Here is a 19,813-nt window from a genome sequence, read left to right as displayed (position 1 = left end):
GTTCTCCCGTAGGATGAAGAAAGGGGACTCTGTCTGTCCTAAGAAAAACGCCACTGGTGGCCCCTCTACAGGGGTGGCCAATGAGGCCTTAGGGGGAGGTAGTCCCCAGGGGCAGGTCAAGGACCATCTGTAATCACCCTTAGTTGGGAGCTGGTCTCAGAGGGTGGATGGTTGATCACTGATGGTGGGAGCCATCACTTCCACCAGGTGACAGTGAATAGGGTCCCAGTCACTGCTCTGAGGGACAACAGGACTAGCCATATCATGGTTATGGAAAGGCTAGTTTCCTTAGAGCAGTACACCAGCCAGTTCTGTAGAGTGACTCAACCCCATGGGCAGGACATTTTCCACCCTATGGCTATGGTGCCCCTAGAGTGCGGTGGAGAAGGGGTAGCATCAACACTGGACAGCGGAAGGAGAGAGTGTGGGGAAAAAAACAAAACAAGGGAGGAGGGGAAGAGGAGGAAGGAAGCAATAGATCGGGGTAACAACACTGATAAGGGGTGCGTGGGAGGGGAAACAAGCACCACACACAAAGATGAGTGGCAGGGGAAGCAATAGTATATCAATCACAGCACAAGCAGCAAATGATCACAAATTAAGTTAACTTAATCTGTGCTTGTTCCATGCTCCAGAGAAAGGAAAAGAAATAAAGCTTGGCATGCGCTGGTCAATTAGGAGTCAGCAAAGACGATTGACAATGAAGCCAGCGAATGGTAAGCAAAGGAAGGGCACCAAACCCTTTACTATAAACAATTTGCCTCCAAATGAGAGCCCATGTAAAGCATGTTTTATCATAGGCTCAACATCAAAAGAAACCCAGGTGAAGTGCTCTAACTATGCACTTTCCATGAGGTACATAATTCAAGAGTCCCAATGGGATATTCATATTCATGCAAAAGTTTTAGTATTATGGAGAATGCACCTGTGCAAAGGTACTACTTCACATGGATAGGGTAATTTTGTAGATGCATGTTTGATTGCCCTAAAGGCCAATCTAGCAGTGCTCGAAGGGATGGTCTGACAGTTCAGTTTGGGCCTGGTATTTTGGCTGTTTATAGGCCTGTTTTATGGCCTGGTGAGATGTTTTACTACAAAGTTCAAAACTGCCCTGATTTGCAAATGTGGACTTCTTTATTTTAGCTATCGGACTCACTAATGAAGGCCACTTCCATTTTGGTGCCCAGCCTATTTCCTGAACTAATCCAATCGTGCATAAGTGCTAAATTTCATTCCCTGCAAGATGTATACAGGATGGCAACTCAATACTCACTTAAAAAAGATTGGTAAAAAAGGCTGCTCCCGGGCCAATTTTGCTAATATCACTCGAGGTACACCCACGAACATAGTACAGCATCTAAAATAATTTAAATTATTACCTAACTTGTGAAAAATGTAATGTTATTAAAACAGTTGACTTTAACAGGAAAGATATGTTATTCCTCTCTACAATACAGATGCAAAAAACTATAGTACAAACTCCTTTATTGAGGTCACCAGAAATAAAATAGTACATCAAATAGGATTATTGATCTAATATTTCAGTTTTTGTGCTTGTATTCTTCTTACCCTTTGACCCATGCACTTCCTCATAACTGGAACTGACATAACCTAGTTGAATTGCAGTTGTGGAGCAAGTGGCAATGTCTAGCATTAACAAATATCTGGTATGCATGGCCTATCATTCAGTGCAGTTGAAAGCCTTACTTTCATGATTCATTTATATGTCATTTGGCTAGTCTGTGGCTGTTCATCTGTAGTTTTCATCCACTATCTATACGCCATGGAGATATCAGTTTAATCGTAAGGATTTTTTATGATTTTGGGCAAGATATTCCTGAAGTCCCGCTGCTCAGGGCAACTTTGAATTTTTAGTACACATCTTCAGCCTCCCTGATCCCAAACAATATTGAATTATACTTTAACTTTCAAGAATGAGATTGCAAAGCTGTAATATGTCTTGCTCAGAGGCCTTAACTCATTAGGATGACACTGAGCAGAGAGAGAAAGTGTGAGAGTTAGAAGTAGACAGCAAGAGGAGAGTTGCCATGGTAAAGAAATAGATTGGTGAGAAAATGAAAAAGATTACTTTACCAAGGGTCCCCTTTGAAGATAAAGGCTATGGCCAATTGCCCACTTTCCACATCCCTTAAGTCATCTCTGACCAGTCACCATGTTGATCCTAAAATCTTATTGAACCAGAAAAACAACATTTAAATGAGAAGCAAAAGTACCACAAAGGCCTGACCTGAAAATCCTCTCTTGCTCAAACTTAACAAAAATCAATAGTGGTAACACTCCACAGATGTTCACGGTGTTGCTTTACAATAATAAAAAAATGCACACATCTGTCGTAACAGAATCATGCAAAAATGATATCTTGTTCCTTGCTCACACTTAAAATAACACAGTGTGGGTGTGAGAAAACAGGGCTGATTGCAGAGGCCCCATAACTTTTTGCCCCCATTCTCCTCTTTTTGCTGGTGTTTTCGTGACTTTGATGGTGCCCTGGGTACTGCTAACCAGTCCCAGGGCCTGTGCTCTGTGTAAAATGGATATGCAAATTAGGCTAATTATAATTGGCTAAGTTAACCTACCTATAAGTCCCTAGTATATGGTAGGGCATGTAGGTTTAGGGACCACAGCATAGGTGGTGCACACCTAGGTGCACTGCTGAGGTGCCCAGTGTCATTTTAAAAGCAAGCCTGCCTTGCTGGCTGCTTTTAAATTAGAGTTATATGCAAATTCGACTTTGGAATTAAAGGTACTTCCAAAGTCTTAAACTACCTTATTTTTACATATAAGTCACCCTTAAGGTGTGCCCTATGTGCCCCTAGGGCTGGGTGCCATGTAACTATAAGCAGGGACTTTATAAAAATAGATTTATTAGCCCTGGTGAGGTAAAAACAGCCAAATTCGTTTTTCTCTCATTGAAGTAAATGGCCTTCATAGGCTAGAATGGGCAGACTTTATTTTAAATTTTAAAGTCTCCTTAAATGTTACATACCAAGAATTTGGTATCAAATTAATTGTTGTAATAAATCCCACAACTTCCAGTTGTTGGATTTAATATAACTTGTTCAGGTAAAAAGTTTAGACTTTACCTAAAAAGTTGCCAATTTCAGCTCTGCATTGTTTTTGCTGCTGTGCTCTGATTGGCCAGCCTGCAGCAGCTTCTGCCAGGCTGCCTTGATGAGGTGTGAAGTGGCCTGGCTTCACACAAAGGAATGTGCTTGGGGGAGAGAATCTCCCCTCAGCAGATGGTGAGGCAGGAAGGGGGAGGGCTGCCAAACCGGTCTTCAAAGGCAGAGAAGGACATTTGGAGCACCCAGCAACACCCCCACATCCTGCAACCCCAGACAATTAGGTGCCCCCTTGATTAGATTAGGAGAGGGCAGGAGAGGGGTGTGTTTATGATTTTTAGCCACACCAGTGTGTGGGCTCAGCCAGATGTAACCTCCAAAAATCAGATTCATCCATGTTGGATTTTTAGAGACTGTTGCCTTCTGGGATGGATTTTTGCCACACTTCCCAGGAAGTGGTCATCACAGGGGGACGACCCTGTCCCTGATTGGAGAACCAGGGCCCCCCTGCTTTTCACCCAGGAGCAAGGATAAAACTGGCAGACCTGCCCCCACACCTCAGATCCCCACCAAATTTCAAGAAGAAAGAACTTAAGGAGAAGAAGGACTGCCCTGCTGGACCCCTGGCCTGCACCTGGACCCTGCAGTCAGAAGGACTGCACCAGCTGCACACTTGGGCTTCACCACAAGAAGGACTTTGCCTGGCTTCAACTGGTTCAAGGAGGGACTCCCTGTTTGCTACAGGTGAAAAATTGCTAACCAGAGTCCCCTGCACCAACTCCTGAAGAAAGCGACCAGCTGCCCACTGTCCAGTGGCCAAAAAGGAGTTTGCGCCAGGTGCATTCTGGGAGTTGAAGTCCGCACCCCCCAAGGACCATCACAGAACTTCTGGACCCTTGGGGTGAGCTGTGGACCCCAAAAGAACCTTAAAAGAACATCTGGGTGAAGCCCCAGAAGTTTGGAAAAGATTTGAGAATTTTTGGAAAAAAGCTCCAGAGAGGGACCGACCCGCCGCGGAAATTCTAGCCGGCTTGCCTCAACCGCGACCCGGCCTGACTTCGTGGTTCGTCCCGGTAAAGAAAAACATCCAAAAAAGAGACTAAGTCCGAAGGTAAAAAGTTGACCGGGACCTCCCAGCCATCGTATCCGAGAAGGGCTCCATGGACGTCGGATCAAGATCCAGGTTTACCCCGGTCGAAGGATTTTCATCTCGAAAAAATGACTAAGTCCGAAGGTAAAAGTCTCCACTGAGGAAAGCCACATCGCGTATCCGGACAAGGGCTCCAGGAGGTCGGATTCAACTGGCAGGTTCGTCCCGGTGAAGAAAAACTTCAAAATAAAGACTAAGTCAGAAGGTAACTTTTTAACCGAGGCCTCCCGCGACCTGTAGCCGAGCAGGGCTCCATCGCGGTCGGCCTGAAAGTTTGACTTTGCCCCGGTCGAGGTGCAACCAGATGACCCGATTGGCGCTTTTTGTTTCTAAGCGCTAGAAAAGTAATAATTCTTTAAAAATTCATATCTCCGGTTCCCCTGAACCGATTTTAATCGTTTTTGTGTCATTTTAAAGATAAAAATATAAACTATTTTTATAAATTGGTTTTGGATTTTTAAACTGTTTCCTGTGTTTTATTTAATTACTGTTTTGTGATATTTGAATGCTTTACACTTTGTCTCCTAAGTTAAGCCTTGACGCTCGTTGCCAAGCTACCAAGGGTTGAGCTGGGATTAATTTACTGAGACCTAACTGTACCTAGGTGGAGGTTAGTGGCTTGTTGCTAGGTGTAGGTACCTACCTGCCCTACCAATAACCCATTTTCCAACAGTGGGAAACGTCTGGAACAACGACTCTGGAACAACAATTACGTTGCAAACGCAAGTTGAACCATGATTGCATTAACAAACACCCCCTTTTTCTCTGCCTTAACCACTTATGTCCTGAACAGCGTACATGCGTGGTTAAGGCAGAGAAAAAGGGAGAGCGCATCGGGAAAGGACGCGGTCAGGTAAGTGGGGCTAGGGCAGGGTTGGGGATAGTTTTTAGGGGTGGGGGAGTAGTTTTTGGGGGTGGGGTGGGTTAAGGGCTTGGGGAGGGGTGGTTTAGGGTAGTTTGTTTTTTTAGGGGCAGGGGTGGGGGATCAGGGTAGTTATGGCTTTTAGGGGTGGGGGATGGGGGCAGTTCTGTTTTAGGGGTGGGACACAGTAATTTGGCTTTTGGGGGTGGGGAGATTGAGGTAGTTAGGTTTTTGGGGGTAGGGGAGTTGAGTACTTTTGTGCAAGATAATTTTGTTTTTGGAGATGGAGGTGGGGGGATGGGTGTAGTTTGGTTTTTGGGGTTGGGTGGGGTGATTGGGGTACTTTTGTTTTCGGGTGTGGGAGTCAGGGTAGTTTGGTTTTTGGGTTGGGGTGGGGATATCGAGGTAGTTTGGTTTTTCGGGTGGGGTGAGGGTCAGGGTAGTTTGGTTTTTGGGGGTGGGGGATTAGGTAGTTAGGGCTTTAGGGGCGGGGTTGGGGATCAGGATACTTTTGTTTTTAGGGGTCGGTGGGGGGGTCAGTTGTTTTCAGGGCAGGTGTGGGAGGTCAGGAAGGGTTTAGGACTCAGGGTGGGTGGGAGGTATCCAAGGCAGTTTTGTTTTAGGGGTGGGGGTAGTTTTAGTATTAGGGGTGGGGTACTTCTGGACCTTAGGGTAGGAGGGGGGGGGGTTGCATGCTAGAACCACGCATGGCGTTCAGAAACATGCCTTTACTAGGCATGCTGTTACAAAGAATACTTGTTGTAAAGGCATGCGTGGTAAAGGCATTCATGGTAACAACATGTTCAGGCATGCATGGTTCCAGAATTAGTTGTTCCATCATATATTCCCACAGTGCAAATGGGAGCGAGCAGTACCTTGCGTGACTCTCTTCACTACAAATGTGTACCCACAGTCAATCGCCCAAGGGTAAGCCACGTAAGATGTGTTATCTTTCAGAAATTGTATAAGTTACACATGGAAATTTCACACCAAATTCAGCTTTCCAGTTGTTTTCAACTGATTTCCATTGGTGCTATGATTCCATGCAAAACCTGTTCATGTTATAGTTGCTTGTCGATCTGCCTTTAATTCAGTGGTATTTGCACTTTTCCTGCTCTGTTATGTCCATTTTGAATAGATCATTAAGAGTTTGGTCCACTACGTACTGTGGTTGTATCAACTTTCGGCTTCACAAATTCCACTTGTGCCTGAAAATGGATCCCCACTTTAATTTGTGCTGCCTTGCATTGTGAAGAGTGCCTTAGCATTGTTCAAATGTCAGTGCTAGTCAATGGTGAATTGAGGCCTTTATGATTGTACAGACATTCAAGTGAGTGTTGTAATGCAGGACTATGTATTTTGGTTATCTGCAGTGCTTTAAGTGGACCAGAGTTTGCAATGATTGAAGCCTGGAAGAGCAACAAAAAAAAAAAAATTGACTCTGAACAAGGGCCCCTTTTATCATCTATTTCAGTTCTTCACCAGCTGTAAACATTAGAAAGTGTCCTAACCTGACTGTCACATGCCCAAATCTGCACATCGACATCAGCAGCCCTCTTTGGGACTTGGGATAGGAGTGATGTGGTAGCTTCTATCATTTAACGTTGATACCACGGAGGCTAAGATACTATTTCATTCCAATAGAATAATCACTTTACCCCCTCTTTACACTTGACATTCTGAGCATGGTGGTAGCAAGCAGTCAAGATGCCACTTACCGTTAACTTTACCTTTTCTATTTCTTGCTTGCTTACAGGCCAGAACAATGGTGCGATATCATCTGTTAAATAGATTGCTTACTGTTAGCTGTTTTTCATAATTCTTTGTCAATAAGAACCTGTTGAAACTTTGTCAAGCCCAGGAGTCCATTTCACTTGTCTTAGGACATTTCCGTAGTTACAGAAGCCATGTCTCCCATGGAGATCAGTTAGACAAACTTTGTAAATCACAACACCACCACTTCTAGTACACCCAACATTTTTCCATCCCATTAAAAGTACTGGTCCACTGTTCAGCATATGCTTGTATCCAAGCAGGTGTGGTTTTGGAACTGTCAGCTCAAACAGCACAGAAGTCCTTGTGTGTATTTGCATAAGTAAGTGTGTTGGTGTGAATGGCACAGTCTAAGTGAATGCACATCTATCTGTGTTGCAGAGCTTCAATTACAGAATAATCCACACTTCTAAGCCCCCGTTTGTAGTGTATATCTAAGTATGTCATAATTTCTCTTAAAGGATGTGCACAGATGAGCATCTACAGAAAAATGTGAATACTTGCTTGCTGTTTGTTTTAAATGCAAATTCTTGTTTAAAATTGTTATTGCATTAATACTATGTACACATTTCAGACAGGTGCAGTAATGTGCTTTACTCAAACTGACAGTTTCAATCAAAAGTTGCCCTATATTCAAAAGTCCACTCAAGCTAGAGCAGATTGTAGCTCATGCCTGAAGCATGATCGACTGCATTAGACCTGCTCTATGGGCGACCTTGGTCAAGAATTCTTGGCCCAAGGAAAATTTTCCAATGAGAGAATGTGCTTTGAAGAGGAATGCATGGCCCTTTGGTGAACCCATTGATCTTCTGCAACTAGTGGGTTTAAAGATTTTTTACAGAGCTTTTGGGTTCAATGTATGCTTGACAATCAGTACGAGCTTAGCAAGTGAGTTGTTTTTCTTACTTGAGGCATGTGAAGTGATTTGCAGACAATAGAGTTCCTGGACGATACCACCTAATGATAAAGTTAAGCAAATAACTTACTCATAATGAGGCTGCATTTGCTGAAATATTCCAGCTATGTTGGTTTGTTGGTCAGCCTTGATCATGTTCTAGATTTACCAATATCCCACAGGTAGTGTAGGTATATTACCTTACCATTTGAAGTAAGAAAACAGACAGATGCATAGTAAATCTCTTCACAACATACCTATAAACGATCTACATTAGTAACAGACAGCTTGCCAGACACAACAGAGTAATAGAGCTTGGGAATTACTTTTATGGTTTATTTGGAAGTAGCACACACAAGACAACTGGACGATTACAGTAAGATATTTTATTGGAAGCAAAACTAGTACAGAACTGATGCAAAATAATGATAGCGAAAATCACACTGAAGGTGGTAAAAGAAAGGGGGCATAGTCAAGATGGTGGCCCCCACAGATGTGTTTCTGTGAGCTCCAACCCAAGGAACAAACAATATTCTGCACCATCCTATGGGACCCGATCTGGGGGGACCCACCGCTGTAGGAGTGACCCTCCCAAAGTGACCCGAACAAGCAGAGGCATAAAATGCCCAACTTCTTGCTACTGCTAACATCTCTGGCTGAAGAGTGGGTGTGCGCTGTGATGGTGCCGTCAGATGTGAGGTTGCTGCGGGACCACACCATGACTAAAGGTGACAGTGTTCAGGATTCTGGCTCCAGGTGCTGACCGTCTGAGGCCCAGAGTTGCATGGAGGATAGTGGAGAGAGGGGTGGGGGCACATGGCTCCATTGACGGCTGCATAGCCTGATGGCTTCATCCAGAGTGGCCTGTGCTGGGCCTGTGGCTGCATAGCACTTGACAGCAGCGTTCTGACGGGGCCGTGCTATATCAGAGGGTGGCATGTAGTGGGGCCCGCCTGAAACAAAGGACTGCTTGACACCCAGAGGGGAAGTGGATTGCAGGGGCCTGTGAAGGGTGCAGTGGGCGCCTGAGACGTTGCTGGCCGACTTCTGCCTTGTGACCTGTGCCAATGGTGATCTGCTCTGGGCCTATAAGGTCTGATTGCTCCAGGTGGGGGTATTCTCATCCCATTACTCAAGATTTCACAAACAAACTGGCAACTCATTACACAACCAAGTCAGACACATTGGACTCCTATTTAAAACAGAAGAAAACCATCAGCACCAACCCCTTTCCTAAAATTCCCTCTAAGAATAAACCAACCCAACCTCTACAGTCCTTCAAACAAATATCACAAAGTGAATTTATGGATTTAGTCAAAGCAAGCAGACCTTCTGGTTGCCCTTCTGACCCTTGCCCACCACACATCTTTAGGAACATTCTTTTATCTACTTCTTCTGCCACACCTGTAAGAAGAATCCTCAATAACTCTTTAACTACAGGAACTTTTCCTGTAGACCTGAAAAAGGCATACATACGACTGTTATTAAAGAAAACAAGCCTAGGCCTGCAAGACCACAACAACTACAGACCAATCACAAATGGACCTTTCCTGGGCAAACTGATAGAAAGAGAAGCATTCACCCAGATGCCACAATTTATTGACGACAATTCTATACTCCTGGATTCCACCCAGGAAGAGGCACTGAATCGGCACTCATAGTAATCTGGGATGCTCTTAAAAACACAGTCAACCGTAACGGAGTTGCTGCACTACTTCTCTTGGACCTCTCAGCTGCCTTTGATACGGTTGACCATGACACCCTAATTCAAAGACTCCATGAAGCCGGCATAGAAGGGACTGCTCTCAACTGAATTACACCCTACCTTCAAAAAAGAACTAATATAATATTTTCTGCCCCCTTCTCATCCAAATCCTACCTCACAAAAGCAGGGGCCCCCCCAAGGATCAATCATCTCACCTTTGCTTTTCAACATCTACATGATATCATTACCAGAATTGATCAATGATTTTCATCTCACATGCTACAACTATGCAGATGACTCACAAATACTACTTAAATTCGAATGCCCCAAAAACATTTTAAACTCACTAATCTTCAATTGCCTTAGAGCCGTTGATCAGTGGATGACTTGGAGCCATCTCAAACTAAATGCCTCCAAAACAGAAATACTCATATAAGGTGACAGGTAAAATTGTGACCCACTGTACGCCAGGCCTGACAATCTCGGACAACCTCCTCAATTATTCAAGGAAGTTAAGAACCTTGGAATCACCATAGACTCTAAGTTATCAAAGAATGCCCAAGTGGACAAATTAGCACGAACAAGCTTCATCACCTTGAAGACTCTACAACGCATCTTCGGGCACCTCGGATTTCCACACAAGGTGCAAGCTACTATCTCACTTGTACTATCCAAACTGGATTATGCCAATGGCTTCTACCATGGATCATCTCTACCTATTATGAAAAAACTACAACATATTCATAACTCTTCAGCCAGGCTACTACTACATGTAAAGCCACAAGCCCACATCTCCCCTGCCTTGAGAGCACTCCACCGATTACCCGTTGCCAGAAGATGCACCTTCAAGCTGCTATGTATCACCCACAAAGCTATGCTTGAAACAGGACCGGTTTTTATCAGAAACAAAATAACCAAATACATTCAACAAAGAAACCTCTGCTCGCCACCTAAACTTGGAAAATATCCAGAGTTTTCTATTCTTTTTTGTATATATATATATATATATATATATATTTTTTTTTTTTTTCAAACAGCTATGGACTGCATATGGCTGTGTTGATAAATATTTTGTATCTGATTATGTGTATTTTCTAGATATATATATATTTCTTTAGAAAATATGTATCGCTACTTTTTCATAAGAATAAACTAAACACATACTCTTTAAACCTGTTTAACTCATGTATATTTACTCATGGTTTAATATGTATATGTATGTACATATATGTGTGTGTATTCATGTGTGTGTGTGTGTGCATATATATATAGATATATATATAAACAATGAAGAAGCTTCCAAGGAAGAACGCACACTCGGGAAATCCCAGAACTCAAATAGAGTAATTTATTTCACACACTACGCGTTTCGGCTGTCTAGCAGCCTTGAACACGTGTAACATACCACCAGTGTACATTTAGTTAAATACCCCTTGAATATAAACATAGAAATAGGACTACACATTACAAAAGTTATACAAACAGTGGAAATAAAAAGGGGAGTAAATAATTCATACATTAAGACCATTGCAGGAATAAATATATTAATAAAGCAGTACTTTTTCATATATTAAAATAATTGCAATATTTCATAAGTAATAAGTAAAGGAATGATAATAATAAGAAAACATTCGGTTTTCAACCAAGTGCATTAACATTGCCTAACTGGCTCCCAATTAGTACTCAATAAATAACATAAATAAATACATATATATAAATCTAAGTTATTATATGTATCCGTTTTAACAAATTAACCGCATAGATATTATTTAATACATCTTACAATATTTTATTTTAATGAATTTAATATTCTTAATAGTTGTAGATGTCTAGAATTATACACGATCAATTGTATCGGCATACTCAATTGCATATAAATGTCTTCACAGTTACATATAAATATATAAATATAAGTATAAATATAAGTAAGAATATAAGTATAGATAAGAGCCAGTCAATTTTTACGTTGTAAATTTCAAGTTACATCTATTCCGCACTTCCAAATGTACTTCTTCAATGCACTAGTATCTAAAGTTATTCATTTAACATTCCTTAAATTACTCCCTAAGATGATTCTAACCATATTTTCTCCCAATCTACATAACCACATGTTCTACACAAGTTTTCAAATATCCGATATCCCTGACACCTCGTGACTGAATACATGCACTTAGTATTCCAAAATCGGGAATCCGTCCGGACTCCTCCATTCTGAAAGAATAAAATAGAATTGAAAAATAAAAAATTGGTTAAATATTAAAAGTATTAAAAATACATACTTTCAATGAAAAGCTACCACTCAAATACGAGCATTAATCCAAATAACTAAAAGCTCCCATCCCATGTAATAATCCTAAAAATAATCATCAAAAAAGATGAGTGGTAAGCTCTTCACTCATATTCAATCCATGAGGTGTCTTAGTTTCTAAATCAAGAATATATTTGGATTCTTTTATACGTAAGGTCAACTCTCTATTACCTCCTCTATGATACGCGGGTATATGTTCAATACCAAAGTAGGTCAACACAGTAGCATCCTCAAAATGTCTTGCTACCGGATAATGGGGATTTTTTGATGTAATAGCCCGCATATGTTCAAGAATACGCTTCTTCACTACATGTTTTGTACTTCCCACATACCACAAATGACACGGGCATTCCAATACATAAATCGTAAAAGGAGTACTGCAAGTGAGAAACTGCTTAATGGGTCTATTTGTCCCTGGTCTTTTTATGGGGTACTCTTTTCTTGCCACACTATTACGACAGGCTTTACAATGACCACAGGGAAAAAATCCCTGTAAATTATGCTCCTTAACATGAGATAACGGAGAAATATCATTAGATCTCAACATATCATGAAGATTACGGCCTCTTCTGTATGTAATCGAAGGCCATCTCTGAATCTCCTTACCAATAACAGGATCACTTTTCAAAATGTTCCATTGTTTGGAGATAATCTTTTTAATCTTTGTGGTGTCCTCATTAAAAGTTAAAATTAATCGAGTATCGTCCTTCTCCTGTTTTTCAGTTACTGCCGTATTATCAAAGAGAGTCTGAATTCTCACAACTTTCTTGATTTTTTCTGTGGCCTTTTTAATTATCCACCCCGGGTAACCTCTTTGTTTGAATCTTCTAATCATCTCTACCTGTTCTCGTTCAAATGCCTCATCTGTGTTACTTATTCTTTTAGCCCTCAGTAGTTCTCCATACGGAATACTCCATTTAAGTTTATCTGGATGTCCACTAGCAGCATGCAATAAACTGTTTCCTGCTGTAGCCTTACGAAAGAGTTCAGTATATATCATCCCATTCTTAATCTCAATCTTTGTATCTAGAAATTCAATATACACCTTACTAATATTGTAAGTTAAACTAATATTGAGATTATTATCATTAAGTTTAGTGATAAACTTAATAGCCTCTTTCTCAGAACCTTTCCAGATAATAAATAAATCATCAATATATCTGAGCCACTGTATAGCCTGATGTATTTCAGGATACTTCTCTTCATCCTTGAAAACATGTTCTTCCCAAAGGCCCAAAAATAAACAGGCAAAACTGGGGGCAAAACAAGTTCCCATAGCAGTCCCCAAAATTTGTTTGTATAGTTGACCATTGAATAAAAAAATATTATTAGTCAGACAGTACGTAATCATTTCAATGATCATATCCGTATGTGCCAGGTATCTTAACGATCTAGTATGTAAAAAATGTCTGCATGCCTGTATGCCTTTCTCATGATCAATAATGGTATAAAGGGAATTTACATCAAGAGATATAAGTAAAAAATCTTCTTCCCAAATAATACCCTCCAATTTGCCTAAAAAGTCCTTTGTATCCTGGACATAAGAGGGTAAATTCATGACAAAATCTCTTAGAAAAAAATCCACATATTTGGATATATTTTCCAGAGCATTACCACAAGATGATACTATAGGTCTTCCCGGAGGGTTGAGTCTATCCTTATGAATTTTCGGGAGAATATACAATACAGGTAACTTGGGAAAATCCTTTTTCAGGAAACAGTACTCCTCCCACACTAATAGACCCTTATCCTTCCACTCTGTTAGGAGACGCCATATATTAGTGATACTATTAGAATATACTTCTTTAGTTACAACTTTATAAAAGTGTGTATTACTCAATTGACGCATAACTTCGTCAATATATTTCTGCCTTTTCCAGAGTACTATATTGCCTCCTTTATCTGCTGGGCAAATAATAGTATCACTGTCTTCCACTAATAATCTAATGGTCTCACTCTGATTAAATGTCATATTGTTATTATTTCTTGGTCTGAACCATGTTCGATGCCGGAAATGTGTCAGACCACGCACTGTCATGTCATAAAAAGTATCTATATTATCATGCATCATATTTGGCAAAAATGTCGATTTGGGTTTGAAACCGGAAGGAACTACTCGATCATAAACAACACCCAGCTCTTCCAAATTTTGATATAGATTCTTTTCATTAATTGGTGTTATACAGTCCTGTTCTAACTCATGCAGAATTAACAATGTATCCACATCGCTAATAGATAGAACATGTTTGTCACTATCCTTATTCACATCAGGTTCCAAACTATTGCAAATGTTCCCTTTCAGTTTAAACCATTTTTTTAGTTTTAATTTTCTAACAAATTTAAACAGGTCAATTCGGGTTTCAGCATAATTAAAACGTGTAGTTGGACAAAAAGAGAGACCCAAACTCAATGTTCTTTTATCATCTTCAGTTAAAAAGTGATCTGATAGATTAACAATAGTTTTATTCACCGTTTCCATATCCATTAGATCACCATGTTGAAGCCACTTGTTATTTTTGTCAATTACTCTTAATTTGGGTCTCTTCTTAGTCCGGTCTCTAATTCTCTGTCTCCTCTTTTGACTCCTGCTCGTCTTCCTCGTCGTCCTGTTGATCTGCCCCTGTAATTTTGTCCCTCTCCCTTCTGTTTGTATGGTACTTGCCTGCCACGACGCAGCAGGCGATACTCGTCTAAAAAAGTAGCCGGTTTGTTGGTAACTTCGACACTAGACGGTTCACTTTCCGTTGAACTTAAAGAGTCAATCTCTTGTACACTTTCCAGTTCACTTTCAGAGGTTGAGGGCTGGGCCATAGATATTGGGGAATTGCTACCTGATTTGTACAGATGATCGTATTTTCTACTAAAAGTTAGAATTCTACCGCTTTCATAATCTCCAATGTCTCTATGGAGTTTTTGTTGTTTCTTAATTTTTATATCGTCTTCATATTTCTTCAATTTAACCTTCATAAGTTCAAAAAAGCGAGAGATACTTTCTTTGTCTGTTTCAGATCTGCTGGTCAAATCATCTTTTATTTTTTTAATGTCCAATAACAGGATCTCACGATCACGCCAAGCATATTTGACCAAAATTTCCAACATATGTTTAGAACTAATTGCAGAATTATCCGCCCATTCTTTTAACATTTCAGGATTTGGAGACTCATAGACTGGTGTAATAAAGATTCTTAGTCCTCTTGGGACCATATCCTGATCAATATAATTTTGTAAAGAAGTGGCTTCCCACCATTTCGAAATTTCCTGTTTACACAATTTTTCCAGCTTATGTAGGGATGTATTCAGATCATTATTACCACCCTGATCAATCACAGACAATTTATTTCTTATGGCAGTTTTAGAGAATAATACCTGAGCAGCCATTTTCCTTTCACTGTCAATGTCATCATCCATCTTGTTGACTAGAGTATACGAATCCAAATATATACAAAAAGACACTACTATTACTAAGATATAAATACTCTATTGAGACTGAGAAGACCCCTGGAAAAATACCAGTTCCTCTTGCCGGAACCTTACAAGCATAAAAAATATCATGCACAAGAAAAAAGGACCAAAAATATCAATTTTCTGTATCACGTTAATGGAGTACTTTATACAGTACCGCAATTCCTGGAGGGACTCAAAATATGTTCATTTTAGATAATATATTCCAATGCCACTATATACGGCTTCATAGCACTTCACATTTCAATTCGATTGAGATATAATTTCGAATTTGGACTCCCAATATAAAAATAGGAATGTTGTGAAAACAATATGGTACTCCTACAGTTGCACAATAATCCCACGTTACTCCGTAACTGTCATACAGCTGGTTACACAGTTCAATAATTCCCGACCATGAGCAAAAAACTCCGTTGTAAGGGAGGAGAAATACGTTCAGGAGATAAATAAAATAGATGAGAAAATGAGAGAATTGGTGATGAAGTTTTTCCTTTATCGATGACCAATTATTTAAAAAAACATCGTTTGCAAAATACGCCGTTTATAATTGCAATGTTTTAAATATCTCCATGTCGTCAAAGAACTAGAAACTCTCAATTCGTTACCCGGTCCTGTGTCAGAAGCAGCTGAAACAATTCAGAATGAATAAACAGAATCTCAGCGTTGGTACACCAACTTAATTAGGCTGTGCAGTCAACAAACGAAGTACCTTTTGTGAAGACGCTATGCTGCTCTAGCATCGTAGTGAATATTTAATCCAAATACATGTATTGTTAGTCAGTTTCAAGAGCAGTAGAAAAGTCAAAAATTCACCAATAAGACTTGTAATTGCACTGTGTTCGTTCCAAAACGCAGAAAGCAGCTCTTCAGTATCATAAAAAATACTGCGATTCAAACCGGGTTAACGGCCGGCCAGAGAGAGCCTCAAACAATCCATTAATTGCACCGATACTCGCAGCTGGGCTCCTGAATGCCCGAGATGAATAATGCGAGACAGGTCGGCACAAAACTCCGGTTAGTAATATAAACACCATTACCGTTTGTGTAGCCGCTCCGCTACTTTAACATCGTAATGGACATCCGATCCAAGTGCATTTGTTTTCAGTCGATTTCAAGAACGGTGAAAAAACAAAAACAAAAACAATATATATATATGTTATTCTATGCTTACTAGAGCTGCTCTCCACCTAAACATGGGAACTACCCAGACTTCTCTATTCTTTTTTGCATAATATATGCGTCTCTCTAACCCTGAAAGGGATTTGTTTTGACTTATACTGGGTGCTCCCTTGTGTCTGGACAAAACTAAACCTCTATGATAAGCTCTAATGAAGCAAAACATGCGTCATGGGTTGCTTTTATTCATTCCAGATTGGCTTGGACAGTATTTTACCAGTCCAAAGCTGTAATACTGTGCCTGAAGTGATCAATGGCTTTTGTCATTTTACTGCTCAGTAAGGTTGACACTGTGTCAAACTTATGCTTAAAGACTTTGCTGTACAAATGGCAAAAGACTTTGGGGGTTATTCTAACTTTGGAGGAGGTGTTAATCCGTCCCAAAAGTGACGGAAAATTGACGGATTTACCACCAGCCGTATTACGAGTCCATTATATCCTATGGAACTCGTAATACGGCTGGTGGTATATCTGTCACTTTACCGTCACTTTTGGGACGGATTAACACTCCTCCAAAGTTAGAATAACCCCCTTTGTCACTATCTAGCTCAGTGTGAATAGCACTGTGCTGATCCTATGCTTAAAAACTTTGCTAGATAAACAGACGTTTGAGGTGAGCAAATCTAGAGTGTCACTGGTGTTGCAGGGTGCTCCTTACTAGAGCTGCTCTCCACCTAAACTTGGGAACTACCCAGAGTTCTCTATTCTTGTTTGCATAAGTTATGCATTACTCTTACCCTGAAAGGGATTTGTTTTGACTTATAGTTGGTGCTCCCTTGTGTCTGGGCAAAATTAAACCGCTCTGGTGAACTCTAATGAGAGCAAAACATGTGTCAGGAGTCGCTTTTACTCATTCCAGGTTGGCTTGGAAGGCATTTTACCAGTCCAAAGCTGTAATACTGTGCTTTGAGTGGTAAATGGCTTTTGTCATTTTACAGCTTGGTAAGGTTGATACTATGTCAAACCTATGCTTGAAGACTTTGCTATACAAAAGACTTTGTCACTATCTAGCTCAGCGTGGATAGCACTGTGCTGATCCTATGTTTAAAAACTTTGCTGGATAAACATATGTTTGAGGTGAGCAAATCTAGAGCGTTACTGGTGTTGCAGGGTGCTCCTTACTAGAGCTGCTCTCCACCTAAACTTGGGAACTACCCGGAGTTCTCTATTCTTTTTTGCATAATTTATGCATCACTCTAACCCTGAAAGGGATTTGTTTTGACTTATACTAGTGTCGCGTGGGCTCTCATTATCCTAAATGAGACTACTGGATTTCTAGGCAGCAGGATCGATAACGGTGTGGGGGACTGAGTCTGACCCACGTGTAAGGAACTCTGTCACCCTAAATCCGGTTGTTGCTCCGGCTAACTAGCAGTGCCTCATTTCTCCCACGGGGAAGAAATGATTGGGCAGCCGAGCGCATGACATCTTCGGAACTTCTCAGGGAAGTCGTGGTCACTCAGATCCAAACTAACTCTCTCATTCACAATATGGTCTCATATACAAATGACAAAGACAGTATAAGTTTTATATAATGTTTTAATAAAACAACTGTATTTTAGATATTAAGGCGTGAGCCGCAATAACCAGAACAATACAACATAGTAGGATTGATATAGTAACCAGGAGAGTAAAACATAGAAATAAAGCTATCATAATTCCTAATCGTTTCTACTCTCCCTCTGCTTGTTCTATTTAGAGCACAGCATGTTAAGCTTTCAGCTTGCCTTTCTGTATCACTAGGGAGACGGACACACTCATACCTGAGCATAGGCCTGTGATCTGGTTCAGCATCTGCAACGAGGCAGTCAGCGTCTAGTTGTGGTTCCCTGGTCGGAATCTCCCTCTTGATGTATTGGGACAAGGACGTGATTTTATAACTAACATGTCATCGTGATCACAAAATGTTCCTGTGCAGGAATGGCAAGTCTAGACTCCTACCACGTCTATCGGCAATGTACCAGACTGTATCCTTGACTAAAGCACAGAGTGAATATGTTATGAAGAACTCCAGTGCTGAAGTAGACAAAACAGTGTGATATGAATAAAAAACAACACCGTAGAACTGGCTATTCTGTAAAATAACAGTACGAAGCCTAATAGAAAGCATTTAGAGTAAAGTGCACAGAGGCTCTAAGCTGTTAGCAAATGAATAAAATATATTTAGGGCAAAGTGCACAGAGGCCTAAGGCCTGAAGGTAATGCGCAAAATATACGTAAAACTGACCACACTACACTAGGTGCTTCCTTGTGTCTGGACAAAGTGAAACCTCTCTGATGAGTTCTAATGAGAGTGAAACACGTGGCAGGGGTTGCTTTTACTTATTGCAGGTTGGCTTGGGCGGTATATTATCAGTCTAAAGCTGTAATACTGTGCCTGGAATGGTAAATGGCTTTTGTCATTTTACAGCTCGGTAAGGTTGACACTGTGTTAAACCTATGTTTAAATACTTTGCTGCACAAATGGCAAAAGACTTTGTCACTATCTAGTTCGACTTGGATAGTTCTGTGTTGATCTTATGTTTAAAAGCTTTGCTAGATAACCAGACGTTTGAGGTAAGTACATCTAGAGTGTTGCTGGTGTTGCAGGGTGCTTCTTACTAGAGCTGCTCTCCCCCTAAATCTGGGAACTACCCAGAGTTTTCTATTCTTTTTTGCATAATTTATGTGTCACTCTAATCCTGAAAGGGATTTGTTTTGACTTATACTGGATGCTCCCTTGTGCCTGGACAAAGCTAAATCTCTCTGATGAGCTCTAATGACAGCGAAACACGTGTCAGGAGTTGCTTTTACTCATTCCAGGTTTGCTTGGACAATATTTTACCAGTCAAAAGCTGTAATACTGTGCCTGGAATGGTAAATGGCTTTTGTCATTTTACATCTCCGCAAGGTTGACACTGTGACAAACCTATGCTTAAATACTTTGCTGTACAAATAGCAAAAGACTTTGGGGCATATTTATTCTGTTTGCACCGAATTAGCGTCTTTTCTTTTTTACTCTAATTCGGTGCAAAACTAACTTCATATTTATACTTTGGTGCTAGACCCGTCTAGCGCCAAATTTATGGAGTTAAAGTAATTTTCTGGAAGTGGAGACCTACCTTGCCTTAATGAGATGCAAGGTAGGCATTCCCGTGCGAAAAATGACTCTTAGGGGCATATTTATACCCTGTTTGCGCCGAATGTGTGTCAAAAATTTTGATTCACATAAAGCGCAAACACTGCCCCATAGTTAGGGGCATATTTATACTTTTTCACGCACAACTGCACCAATGCAGTTGTGCGTCAAAAATTTCACTGCCAGCTAACGCCATTCCAAAGCACCAAGCGGGCACCTTATTTATGGAATGACGTTAGCCGGCACTGCGGACTGGTCTGAGTAAAAAAAAATGACTCACA

General features: G+C 40.7%; 1 long non-coding RNA gene across 1 annotated transcript in view; it reads right to left on the bottom strand.

Annotated features, from left to right (window-relative positions):
- The window catches only part of LOC138283312 (uncharacterized), a 58,617-nt gene extending 51,740 nt beyond the window's left edge, over window positions 1-6,877 (bottom strand). The window contains exon 1 of the long non-coding RNA XR_011201182.1: window positions 6,814-6,877. This is a non-coding gene — a long non-coding RNA (uncharacterized lncRNA). The remainder of the gene's footprint in view (window positions 1-6,813) is intronic.
- Between the last annotated feature and the right edge of the window lie 12,936 nt (window positions 6,878-19,813).

This window comes from Pleurodeles waltl, chromosome 3_1 (assembly GCF_031143425.1).
Source record: "Pleurodeles waltl isolate 20211129_DDA chromosome 3_1, aPleWal1.hap1.20221129, whole genome shotgun sequence".
Classification (NCBI taxonomy): Eukaryota; Metazoa; Chordata; class Amphibia; order Caudata; family Salamandridae; genus Pleurodeles; species Pleurodeles waltl.
Note: the sequence above shows the minus strand (reverse complement) of the source record. Positions and strands in the feature narration are given on the sequence as shown.